Genomic DNA, 13,761 nt, shown 5'->3' with positions numbered 1-13,761 from the left:
CATGCCAGGCAGGCAGACAGATACATTACCTACATATCTGCACCTTTCCATAAAGAACGTCATGCAGCAAGCAGAAGACAAAAGTGAAGTAAGTCACAAAACATTTCTAGGACATGCATATGCCAGCTACAGATTTCAAATGCGGCCGTTGCGACATGTGTGTGTACTGGAACCTGCAGATTTAATGATCCCTATGAGTGACTGGGTTTGTTTGCAGCATACTCAGATTAGCTCTACGATTATGTTCAAAATGCACTTTGTTTTGAATGCTGCTGGATAAAACTATTAGGTATCTATTGCTGGTCTGAAGAGCGCGTTTCTCTTTGATCGGTTTACAAATTACAAAATGTTTTAGACTGTCAGAAAGTCTACATTTCAGCCCCCTCCAGCCCTTTCCCCCTTGTTTTGTAACCAGCCTGCGCACTGGAGAGGACTCCCTTGGAAAGGTGCCACTGCCCACTAAGTAAATCACCAGCTGGGGCAGTCCTGCTCGCAGGCACACACCCTCAAACCAAACCAAAAAGCTCCAGGGGTTAGTTTAGCACACTCCGCAGCCCAGCACGATCCTTTCCAATTTTATGGTCTACCCAGACACGCCTCTCGGTCATCCTGTTGGTTTCTGTTCCAGTATGCCCGCCTTTTAATTAATGTAGCTCTTTCGTTGCTGGCTTATATGGGCTTCACTCAGATGGCAGCCACACCCATAGAACCTCCACGTTTAGGGCAGGGAAGCTCCATCGGTCTACTTCGTAGTTTAAACTTTATGGCACAATGTGGAATATAATCTTCAGTGAATCAAGCGGAGACTGTGATGTTGTGGAAAAGAAACAAAGTGAGTTTTGTCTGCGGAGCTGTAATTACCACAGATTATTCCGGTAGTTTTACTGTGATGCCGGGCTCTGGCGCCTTAGGTCCTTAGTGAGTAATTTGCCTCTGTGTGATGTATTTCTTATATTGTATTTTTGTGATGGGGTGGCTTAATGGAGAGTGGTGGGGATAGTGCATGGGAATGTAGTGAGTGACCTTTGTACTGGAGATGTTGTGGCATGACATGTGCACCACAGAGTCCTGAAACTTGGTGTATTTAAAGTAATATTGACTGAAAAACATTGCTTGCATTATAGTTACAACAGAGTTAGTTTTGCAGTATGGAATTGTTTCTGTTATTGCCTCTGACTTTAACGTATGTCTATTTTCAGTTGTACAGTGTTTATTTTCAGTACGACAGAAGTGCTGTTCTGCATTTAGTCCCTATGACGAGAGATCTCTCTCGCAAACAACTCCGTTTCTGTGAATGGTGTGGAGGAAAATGCACATCATCCCAGGGAAAGCGCCTTTTCTTGTAGTTATTGCACTGGGTTCTGCCATAGGGATTGCAGTGTTGCAGTGTACTTGGCAACTGTTTTTGTAGGAATACACTCGCAGGGAACGGGGGCGATGTTATCCAACTCCCCACTGGGAGAATGAGTAGTACATAATTCTTGTATTCATGATTATGGCAGGAGGGCTTGCTGCAGAACTGAGCTGGTGCTACAGGGAGTCCAACATGCACTCCTGTGTCATACCTCTCGATTGTCCCTGATTTTAACTCAAATTTTAGCTCTGTCCCTCTCAATTCCCTCCTAACACTAGTGCCTTTTGGAGGAAATGTGTTGAATTATACTTAATAAATAATGACAGTGGTTAAGAATTACAGACTTCTGTTCCTTCATGAAATGTATATTAATTCACATTCTCGTATTCTGTTAATGTTTCAAGTTACTAGAACTAATACTTTAAAAGTGTCCCTGATTTTTTTGGATTTATCCCGGACTCTGTTGAAATTTGTCCCTGATTGGTTGAGAGCTATGTCCTGTGCCAGCATTTTTTATGGGTACGGGGAATGGATTAGCAAATGTGACAGGCATTAGATGTAACTCCGGAGTTAGTGCAGCTATCGCAGTCAACAAATGCACATATAAACACACACACACACACACACACACACACACACACACACACACACGTGAATACAGTCTCCTGTTGATAAATTACTAGGCATGCCCTGCATGTGAAGTTTCTAACATTTAAACTTCGACGGTCTTGATTTTTATGATAGTGTGGTGTGAGGAGCGTGGTGGAGATGACAGTCTGGGGAAGGTGGTTCTATTTTTATAGTAATGCCAGTTTGTCCTGGGTTGTTCCGTGTTATTTATCGGAGGGCTAACCTGTCTGAAAGTTTTGAGTTGTGCTACTTTACCTAAAAGCACCGTCCTGCAGAGAATGATAAAAAATAAGAGCTCAGATGTACATACAAAATGATAGAGTGCAGAGCTCTGGGAGTCTGTTAATCACATCATGCATTAGGTCATCTGCAGCGTCAGATGTTTTCAAACATGCAAGCAGTGGATTTAGGTGTGGCAGGAGAGATTAAAAGGGCAGAAAATGCAGTTTTTGCTCACTTTTCCGTTTTAACAAAACGCAACAATGTAGGTTTTCATTTGAAATAACTCACCAATCTTGAGAAATACACGTAAAATCAGGGAAACTGGCTTTGCTACTGTAACTGTGTCTCTTTTCGAGTAACAGTTATTTCAGGTTTGTTTAATTACTCAACTGTTTTTAGTCGCAAAAATAAATAAACAAAACAGCTGCAATACTCAGAACAGCAGTGACATAGCTGTACAAAGACCACCTGACCTGTAGTACGTAGTGTTTGCACATACATTTACAGAAAGTGATGGCATGGCAGGTTATTCCTAAACTTATTACCTAACAAAAACTTGTTACGTAAAGAAACTCAAGAATGAGCCTTGATGGGTAACATTTTACGTCTGTAGTGCACTGGAAACTTCCTGTGCTCTTTCTTACCTGTCATCATAGGCAAACATGCTTAAATACGGTGTGTGAAAAAGAACTAATTATTAAAACCATAGCTCCCGACCTTCCATCTCCAAAATGAGGAACACTCACCTTCATAATGTGGAACAAATGGGTGAAATGTGGAACACATACTAATGGCTTACTAACAACTTCAACTAGGAATGGTCATAGGATGGTAAAATATGCTGGTTTTCCTTCTAAAGAAGATCCTTTAATGAATTAATATGATTAATTTCTATTTACCATGGATTTCACTTAAAAAAATTCCTAACACTGAATGTGTGTGGACTCTTTCAACAATGAGGAACTTTGAGGAACTTCGAGGAACATGAACTTTTTAAGACTCCAAATGAGGTACGTTCCTCGTAATGAGGTACACTTGAGAGGTATGATTAAAACATTGCCCAAACACTTTGCTGAGCAATGTTTCCTTCTGCCATTAAAGTTAGCAGTGAGCAAGGCTACTTTGTAAGTTTGAAGCTGCTGTACTGTTATCTGTTTCTGCCCTCTGGAATGCACCATACATAGAGGTTACAGTGTGTGTTTTACCAGCTCAAAACTACTGCTCTGCGTGTCTAGGAGCCTGTATCCCAATTCTTTCACCTTTTACTTAATTTTCCTACCAGATCAACCAACGTATTTTAAAACATTGTGAGTGATAGTGTTTTATTAATTGCTGAAGATCCACACACCATACCTTTGATTCTTAATGTTATGCTGACCCAAAGGGTTACATAGTCAGATAACTCACCAAAGAGAATTTTTCACACAAATGCAAATGTATGTGATATTATAATAACTGTATTTAACAGTAAATCACATTTCTACTTTAAAAGTAATGCAGGATTGTAAATTAAACAATCATTTGATATACTTAGTCTAGATGACAAGTAAAGCAGCTTAGGTTTAAGGTCCAGCTGGGGGTGGGGGTGGGGCTTGCGCATTATTTTCACATAAACTTCAAAGCAGATTCCATGCAAGATTCTTTGTTGTCCCCATTGCTCTGCTTCTGAACCCTCTGTCAGTGTAAACAAGGCTGTCCATTCCAATGTGAACTTCGCAGATGGTTTTCTTAATAAGCAAATATTTTTCTTATGCTGTTTCAGCTTCCAGATATGATGTGAGGGTCTTACTAAAATAAGGTTGTATGGGTTAATATTAGGAAGGATTTTTTGTATTCACTTGTGATTCTTGCTGCACTGTCAGTCAGTCTTCACAGAGGTTAAACCACATATGTAGTTTGTAAGAACAATTTAACTGATTTATTTCCAGTCTGCATGTCCTCCCCGCGGTCGAGTGGCGTTCCAAAAGACATGCGTGAATGGGGGTGCCTTCGTTGAAGGTTGGGCGTCGAGCTGGCAACTCGGCACCGTAAAAAAAAACAAACTACTGCCTGTGGCGACCCCTAACCAGGAAAAGCCGAAAGACAAACAGACATTTCCAGAATTCACAGTGGCACAACCATCTCTTCCTTCTACTTCTATGCATTCCGTAGCCTCATTTTAACATATGTTTTAAATTTTATTCATTTAATTCGATTTTTCCTGTCTGTACCCTCCCTCCCACAGTCATGACCATTAAACCCTGTCTCTTCTTGGCTCACTTATTCTTCAATGAAGAGGCGAGAGCCAGGATTGCAGATGTTATCCTGTGGAAGGTAGAGTGGTAATTTTTTTTTTCAGTGCTCCAGATGATTAACTTACTGTATTCCCTAGTCAGATCTGACCATCTTGCTGTGATCTAAATTCTGAACCTGTTTTGTGGCCCTTAATAACTCATGTACAATCATGGATTAATCTAAAACTAGTTATTCACTATTGACACATCACTGAACTCTATGGTGGAACTCCCACATTAACAACAAGAAAAAGCCTCTGGTCATCTATAACAGAGAGTTTTGCTTCGTTGTAAAATGATTTTAAACCTGGCAGGCAAGTCCCTCAAACTTACCTTTAGGAAGTGTAAGGCTGACTATGAATTTAAGGTTGCAGCCAATTAAAAAAACAGCCACAAGTCCTTATTCAGCTATATTAGGAAGCTTAGAAGTAATCGACAATTCAGTGCTGAACTTACCTCTAAAGATAGCTCCTTTTCTGACCACAAGGACAATGCTGACATTTTTGCAAACAGATTCTCCCCTTCCTAAAATCACTGTGGGCCAAGTACATTTTTTCATGTTCCAAAATTAAAATTACTGGTTAAATGGATCCTGACAACATTCCTGGATATCCCCTTAGAGGTGTTACATCCCACCCATCTAAAACCCTCGATCAGCTCTTCATCTTGAGCTTTTCCATTGGTTACATCCCAATGGTGTGGGAACAACTGCTGTGAGCGCTTGCAGACAGGTAGACCATTTACTGACCCTGGGAATTACATGCTTGTTAGTCTTAGTGGTATTATTTTATGGCTATGGAATGTAATATACAACAATCCAGGTAACCTTATATCCCTGGGTACTCACCCATTTGACTTTATTAAAGGAAGATCTTACCTGCTTAGCTTTATTAACGTCTTCAGAATGGTCCTTAAGGTCACGAATAAAGGGCATAGAGTCATATTCTCTACCCAGACTTTGCCAAGGTCTTTGATGCTGGTTTTATTGACAAAGTCTCCCATCTTAGCATCAACACATAGATAGTTTACAGGATAGCTGATTGACTACCTGCTAGAACCCACACCATTATAGTTTACAGGATAGCTGATTGACTACCTGCTAGAACCCACACCATTAAGGTTGGGAGTATTTCATCTGGACAGAAATACATCACTAGTGGTGTCTCCTCTTCTTTGGTATATGCATATCTGACGTGTAAGCTGACGTCAAGAGATTAGGCTAACCATGTTTGCTGATGATTGCAAATTGGGGACAATTACTGCATCCCATTTTAATACTCGGCCAGCAGCATGGTATAGAGTGGTGCCCAGGTGACTCAAGTTTGATAAGAAACTCAGGTGTTTGAGGCACTAGCATAGGATGATGGGCATTTCTGTCCTGGAATGAGGAGGGAGGGCTGCATGCATGAGGCACATGTTGCAGTCAGATTTCATTGGTGGAGTCTGGGGAAACCACCACAAAGCACTCCAGAGGATGGGTGGGGCATGTTGCCAATATGAACATCTTGTGGAAGTGGGGAGTGGTTCAGTATAGAGCACCAACTGCATATTTTGCCCACAAGAAATTGCGCTGCATGTGTGGAGGAAAGGGACATAATGGGAGAAAAAACTCTGTCATGGCAGCAGTGTGATGTGTACCCAGGATACTTTGATCTCCTCCTTGGCCCACTTCTTAATCACAGAAAGTCCAGTGGAGTTAGGGGAGGTAAATAAACCCAACAATCAAGGAGAGGTACTGGGGGAATATGCTGATGGTCAGCTGTGTGGCAGACAAAGGGAACAAAAAAATCCCATTCTGATACTCAAATTCTTCTGCAAAGGTTTGAACAAACAGCTGTTTGCTGTGTGAGTCATTGGCTTATCCTTCATGCCAAGAAATGCAGCATAGTTTCCCTTGGTAACTAGCTTCAGTACTGCGTACTCCACATGCCTTCAGTACCGCATACTCCACATGTCTTCAGTACCGCATACTCCGCATGTCTTCAGTACCGCATACTCCACATGTCTTCAGTACCGCATGCTCCACATGCCTTCAGTACCGTATGCTCCACATGCCTTCAGTACCGCATGCTCCACATGCCTTCAGTACCGCATGCTCCACATGCCTTCAGTACCGCATGCTCCACATGCCTTCAGTACCGCATGCTCCACATGCCTTCAGTACCGCATGCTCCACATGCCTTCAGTACCACATGCTCCACATGCCTTCAGTACCGTGTGCTCCACAGGCCTTCAGTACTCCATAATCCACATGCCTTCAGTACTGCATAATCCACGTGCCTTCAGTACTGCATAATCCACATACCATACAGATTATATTTTCTGACTCATTTATCATGGACTTTGGCATCTATGTTGATATCAAACTGTTATTTGACAGCCATACGTATCACTGCTCTGGTTAGAAAATCATACCTTGCATATGTTATTCTTTGTGGTATTTCCTGAAGGTCCAAAGAAATTATAGTCCTACTTTTGTCTTCCTCTGTTTGGCCCATTTCCAAATATAATGTCCCTTTCAGCATATACTTCTCTAAGCACCTGAACCAACTCAACAGACCATATAATTTCTTCAACAATAAGATCTCAAGTCTTAGTACTCTTAGCTACTCTGGTAGGCTAAAAGTCCTGTCCCTGTATTGTGTTTCATAGACTCCAGAGGGGTGAACTCTACTTGACTTTCTGTGCTATAAATGATCCTGTACTCAATGAATTCCTTCACCTTAGCAGAATCAGCAGTACAGCAAACACATGACTTGGAGATCTAAACCTATAGTGCTAGTTTAACAGTGCCAGATAGTGTGAAAGGTACTTAACCTAATGTGTGCCCCATTGCTGCTATACTCTTCCTTTACGTATCAAGCAGAACAGCTCACCAGCAACTTATAGAACTCCTCAGGATGACTGAATGAATGATCGCAAATTTTCACCTGGCGTATGAGGGGAAGATTTCTCAGTGGGAGATATTATTTTCTCACCAGTATTGCATCATCTGTCTGAACTTCTTGATGGTTTTCTTGACAGTAAGCTTAGCAAAATCCTGTGAACTCCTTCCCTTTCAGCCAGCAGGCATGTTGCATTGCTTAGCTATGCTATGCAGATGTAAATGTGCACTTGCAAACCTCTATTTTGTTCAGCTGGAATGCATGCACTGTTTTGTCTGGGCTTGTTTCCCTGAGTACCTATGCAATGGAGAGCTATACTGGACCTTACTTCTAGTGGATTTCATGCTATAAGACTTTTACTGGCTCCTGTTGTGTAGGGATGGTGAAGCTGATCTTTGTCACAGCCCCTCACCCCTCTCAGACCACTCTTCCAAGACCTAGGCCAATGGTATAACTCTGGCCATCTGAGGCATAGTCAGGCTTCCAACCGTCTGTGCCATGAGGCCAGCTATGTCGCCTATGACGTTTGTTGTGAACCTGAAGGCAGTTATCTCAGTATGCTTATTATTTATTATCATTTTTGTGTGTTAATAAAGCTATTGCTTATATTTTTTAAACTTTACTGGTTATCCCTTATATGAAAAGCCTGACTTTAAGAAAATGCATGTACTACAGATTTGATTATTTGATAATCGGAGCTTAAATGTGACTGGATCATGGTAATCTGAAGAACTGTGTTTGTTTTCACATTATGTGGTACACAATGCGGTTACACTTTTTGCAGAAGTAAGGTATTGATGATAAAGATGATGCGTATTTTCATGCACTTTCCCCAGAATAGTGGACATTCTGTCACAATTACAGAAAATGATGATAATGAAAGTCATAAATGTACATTAGCGTGACATTTTTATACAGATACCAATCCGCCTACTTCATTGGTACTTAGTGTAATCAGCTTCACTCATGGGTACCATTATTTGGAGAATATTCAAATGTTTAGTGTTGGAATTTCATAATTTCAGCAGATACTTTTGCTTCAGCAGAAGCCTCATGGTTTTTGTCACGGGAGCCCACAATGTTGGAGGCCACTGAAGAGATAAGTGTCCTTTCCCTGAGATCCAGGATTCAAAAAACTGATGCAATAAGAATCAGTGTGTATGTAGAAGAGAGACATCATATCTGAGTCAGGATACTTTGTGTATTGCTTCAATGTGTAGACCCACTGCTCCTTTCCCAGAAAACAGCAATGGGCAGAATTCATTTTACGTATCTAGAAACTGAAAGTTTGGAATGTCCAAAACCATCTTATTAAAAATGACAAGCTGCTTAGAAGTGAAAGCCAGACAATAACTTTACCTAAGAACAAATCATGTTAAATGGAGAGTCTTACCTTCAATCTGTAAACCCAATGTAGTTTCATGGGTTGCCCCAAATGATAAGGAAAGGCAGCATTATTAGGAAGACTGGATAAACTTGTGCAACTGGTACAGAACATTGTTGTTTGTCTACTCACTCAGGTATCATCCAGGTATCGTCATATTACACTGGTGTTGTGGACACCGCACTCATTACCTGTTCAGTCTTGCACTGACAATAAAACCCTCATCCTGGTTTATTTTAGCACTTCACAGCTTAGGTCCTGCTAACCTCAGGAAACGTCTGAGCCAGTACTGGCCTGCTTACTGTCTTCATTTATCCAGCCATGGACTGCTTGAGGTTCATAGGCCTACCTAGATACACCAGAGGCACATTCCTTTATGTATCAGTGGCTGTGTCTTTGGAACATCTTGCCAGAATGGCTTATGATTATCCTGATACTTGACTGCTTAAGCATTCACTCAGAACTTACATTTTGACCTTGTATATGAGGTTTAACCCTATCTATATTCTTTCTTTATTTACTACATTAGTCTGGCTTACTTAATTACTTAATTTCTACTTTTGAATTAATGATTGGATATAGGCAGTTAAATAAATTTGAATTGGAACTTGATTGTATCCTACATCAGATGTGTCCATTTTGTGAGCTGGCACACTGTTGTGCATTTTATATTGAAGTGACCTCTGCAGGGGTGCCGGTCACTATATTTCCATCCATAATGTTTAAGTAGACCAACATATCATTATGAGGCTTTATAAATACGTAACAGACTGTAGACCTGATCTATACTACATTATCTCTATATTGCAGAATGAATTGTCTGGAACTTCTGTTTACTACTCAACACACTTCCTATTGCTGACAGCTCAACAGTATTTAAAGGTACATGCCTCACGTGTAATATTCCTCTCTTTTTAAGCTTTAAATTATATGCACCTATAAGGTACTATGTATCACATTAAAATGGCCACTGTAAAGTATTCATAACTGCGTATTATGGATGTCATGGACTATAAAAGTCAAAATTAACTTTTATACACATTCATAACACATATTTAATAATAAAACTGTCGTCTTTAGAATCCATTTTATCGTGAAACAAGCCATATAATTATCTGATTTGTTTAATGGTCTCCCACATTTGGAGAATTTAACAGGACTGCTTGCACTAGATGTTTATTCTTGCCTTTGAGACTAATTTTGGTGTACTGCAGCATCATTTGGAGACAGAACGATAGGCCTCTTTATGTTTCTGTGTCTTTCTTCCTTTCTCTGCAGTTCTTGACTGTCACAGTTTTTACAGTCTCTGTTTATTTGCAAAGGACTGGTTGTGACAGTTTATGTTGCTCTTTTTGGAACTTCCATTTTATTTATTTATGTTCTGCAACCTCTCTGCCTGCAACAATCAGCACCTCACAAAATGATAAACTGATATTATGTATCGACTCCCAGCATAGTAAATGCCTCTCAGTTGAAATACAATAACAAAAAATCAGTCCAATAAATATGAACCAGAGGCAAACACAGCAGACCTGAAGATCCAGCGTCTCAATGACGTTCAATAGTACAACTTTCAGTACTAATTATTGAAAATTTCATTCAAAAAATGCTTTGTTTGTATAAAACTGGTTTATTAGCATGCACAGGTTAGCGCTTTCACTTTAGCTTCATCAGACTGTTAAAATTCAAACTCATTTCAATTACACCCTCTATATATAAACACTATGACGTACTAAAATTGTAAATCACCAGAACAGTGACAATGAACGCCAGGAAACAGGATACTGTGCTGGAAACACTTGATTTATTGGAATAAAAATAGTTAAGCGCTGAGTCTGTCTTCATCAGAACATCATACTATAAAATTGTTGGACTTATATATCACAGATAATCTAAAAACCCGCCCTAAATAACAATTAATCAATTAAGTCAATTGTTTGACAATAATGCCATACACATTTTAAAAAGCAGCGTAAGCAACTTGCTACTAAAGAAACTAAAGATGTATAACATGTGCCTTCTGTACAAAACCATACTAATGTAAGCAATTGTATAAATGCAAATATGTCAACAATATGTGCAAGACTAAACAAATTTCCTAATTGTTAAAAAACTTGAACATCCAATTTCATATAAATTCATCCTTTAAAAACTATTCAGTACTTATTGACATATTTGCATTTATACAATTGCTTACATTAGTATGGTTTTGTACGGAAGGCACATGTTATACATCTTTAGTTTCCTTTTTAGTTAAGTTTGCTATCCCGGCTTTTAAAATATGGCATTATTGTCAAACAATTGACTTAATTGATTAATTGTTATTTAGGGCGGGTTTTTAGATTATCTGTGATATATAAGTCCAACAATTTTATAGTATGATGTTCTGATGAAGACAGACTCAGTCCTGTAGAAAGCGCTTAACTATTTTTATTCCAATAAATCAAGTGTTTCCAGCACAGTATCCTGTTTCCTGGCGTTCATTGTCACTGTTCTGGTGATTTACAATTTTGTTGTTTCGCTGGGATTTTTCATTACTATGACGTACTAATTAAGAACTTCTTCAATTGTTAAAGTTATATGCACATATACTAATAACCTTGATTTAAAATATAAAACATTATCCTTCAAACAAATGGAATCAAGCTTATGCTTAATGTTTTGAGACTTACACTAAACATAATTTTAAAATAATTTTAAAATAGTATCTTTGCTCATAGTTACTTTCACTTTTCATTGCCTATGCAGCTTGATACATTACTAGTTGTTTAATTGACTTACAATACATAAGATCATTCTCTCTAGAATACATCTTACAAAACTAACTTTCATACTTGTTGCAAACTATGTTAACAAAGTGATGGGCTAAAGACTAGAGAACATATTATAATGTTTCGCCTATCATATCATCACTGTGGCTCCCCCTACGGCTTCTCACTGACTCTGCGATAAACTTTATTGTCGAGTCTGCTAACAATATAATAATTGATATTTTCAACATTGTATCCTGCATAGCTTATTAATATCCTTATAACAATATATATGAATATGGTGACAGGCTAAAAACTGAATAATTGTTTCACCTATATTCTCATCTAACAATGCCTAGTTCACAACAGTACCAAGTTCCCATCTATTATATTCTATACCATTTATTATATGGTTAGCAGACTCGACAATAAAGTTTATCGCAGAGTCAGTGAGAAGCCGTAGGGGGAGCCACGGTGATGATATGATAGGCGAGACATTGTAATATGTTCTCTAGTCTTTAACCCATCACTTTTGCAACAAGTATGAAAGTTAGTTTTGTAAGATGTATTCTAGAGAGAATGATCTTTTGTAAGTCAATTAAACAACTAGTAATGTATCATACTGCATAGGCAATGAAAAGTGAAAGTAACTATGAGCAAAGATACTATTTTAAAATTATTTTAAAATTATGTTTAATGTAAGTCTCAAAACATTAAGCATAAGCTTGATTTCATTTGTTTGAAGGATAATGTTTTATATTTTAAATCAAGGTTATTAGTATATGTGCATATAACTTTAATAATTGAAGAGGTTCTTAATTAGTACGTCATAGTGTTTATATATAGAGGGTGTAATTGAAATGAGTTTGAATTTTAATGGTCTGATGAAGCTAAAGTGAAAGCGCTAACCTGTGCATGCTAATAAACCAGTTTTATACAAACGAAACATTTTTTGAATAAAAGTTTCAACAATTAGTACTGAAAGTTGTACTATTGAACGTCATTGAGATGCTGGATCTTCAGGTCTGCTGTGTTTGCCTCTGGTTCGTATTTATTGGACCTCACAAAATGAGTTCATTCACTAATGGGGGGGGTGAGAGCTGAAACTAGGCCATTCGTTACTCTGAGGTGAGAAACAATCATGGGGCCATCATCCTGGCAAACAATAGGGCTCCAGTGGCTCCTAACACCCATTGGCAACTTCTGAGGGATGTTAGTGTTTCCAGTCTGTGGGTGAGCAGCACATGAGCTTTCCCCCATGAATGCCCCTTGGCCATGCAGCAATGCTGTGGCAGCTTGTCCCAGTAGATCAGACTCTGCAACTAAACCTAGAACTTCCTTTGGGTGCTACCTAGCAGTGAACTGAGCCAACCATGTGCCACTCACTCCCATGCCAGTTAACTGAATGTGAGTCGTCTTGGTCTCAGTTAGGGCTTTATCCCTCTCTGCCATGGGAGGTGGAGATGGAACTTCAGTTCTGATGTAATTGTTTTGTGAAAATGTCTGCAATTTATTCTGCACAGCTTGCTATCTCCCTTGTGAATTGCAGACAGGGTCTGGGCTTATCTGCTTTGACAACTACTTTAGCTTAGGCTACACGCTAACATGGCTATGAATTTTTATTTTCTTATCTAATATAAAAATGTGGCAGTCATTTTGCATTTTTATAGTCGTGTATTTCCCTGCAGAAAGCACATTTCAGCATTTCCTTCACTTTGTTGATCTCTAGGTATTGTTAGTGAGTTTTAAAAAGACAACATACTTTTAAACTTTCTGTCTGAACACTTGAGCTTGTAAAAGACTGAGTCCCTGCAGTGGGGAAATTCCAATGTTGCAGAACTGCGCGATAACAATGCTCAAAGGTTTTTCGGCTGCTGTTTCTCATGAGATTCTTTAGTTTCTGTACTTCTCTTCGCACCTCCATTAGACTGTGTATAGTGTAGACTAAGCGTTTTTCTTTATGTTAAAATTTCCATTTGTGCGAAAGTCTTTTGATTTCCCAATTTATGTACTGTGGGCGATTAGCAGAAATGACAAAACGTGGCACCCCATCTGAAAAATATAGACATAAATGCATTAATCACACTTGCCCATATATCTGTTAGCTTTGTTATTCTGCAGAAGCTGGAATAATAATCCACACAGATAAAACACATTTTTTTTCTGAAGTGGAATAAATTTATACTCACTTGGTTCCATGGATGATTTGAAACTGGGTGTATACCCATCTCTTTCACAGAATTGTTCTGGTGCTTACTGCATG

At 39.0% G+C, this 13,761-nt stretch overlaps 1 protein-coding gene across 1 annotated transcript in view; it reads left to right on the top strand.

Moving 5' to 3' along the window:
• Window positions 1–735: 735 nt before the first annotated feature.
• Window positions 736–13,761, top strand: part of PDZD2 (PDZ domain containing 2) — a 2,738,687-nt gene continuing 2,725,661 nt past the window's right edge. Inside the window, exon 1 of the mRNA XM_044073368.1 lies at window positions 736–832. The gene's annotated coding sequence lies outside the window, so the exon portion shown is untranslated. The remainder of the gene's footprint in view (window positions 833–13,761) is intronic.

Source organism: Protopterus annectens, chromosome 1.part1 (assembly GCF_019279795.1).
Source record: "Protopterus annectens isolate FY-2018-M chromosome 1.part1, PAN1.0, whole genome shotgun sequence".
Classification (NCBI taxonomy): domain Eukaryota; kingdom Metazoa; phylum Chordata; order Ceratodontiformes; family Protopteridae; genus Protopterus; species Protopterus annectens.
This window is presented reverse-complemented; position numbering and strand designations above follow the sequence as displayed.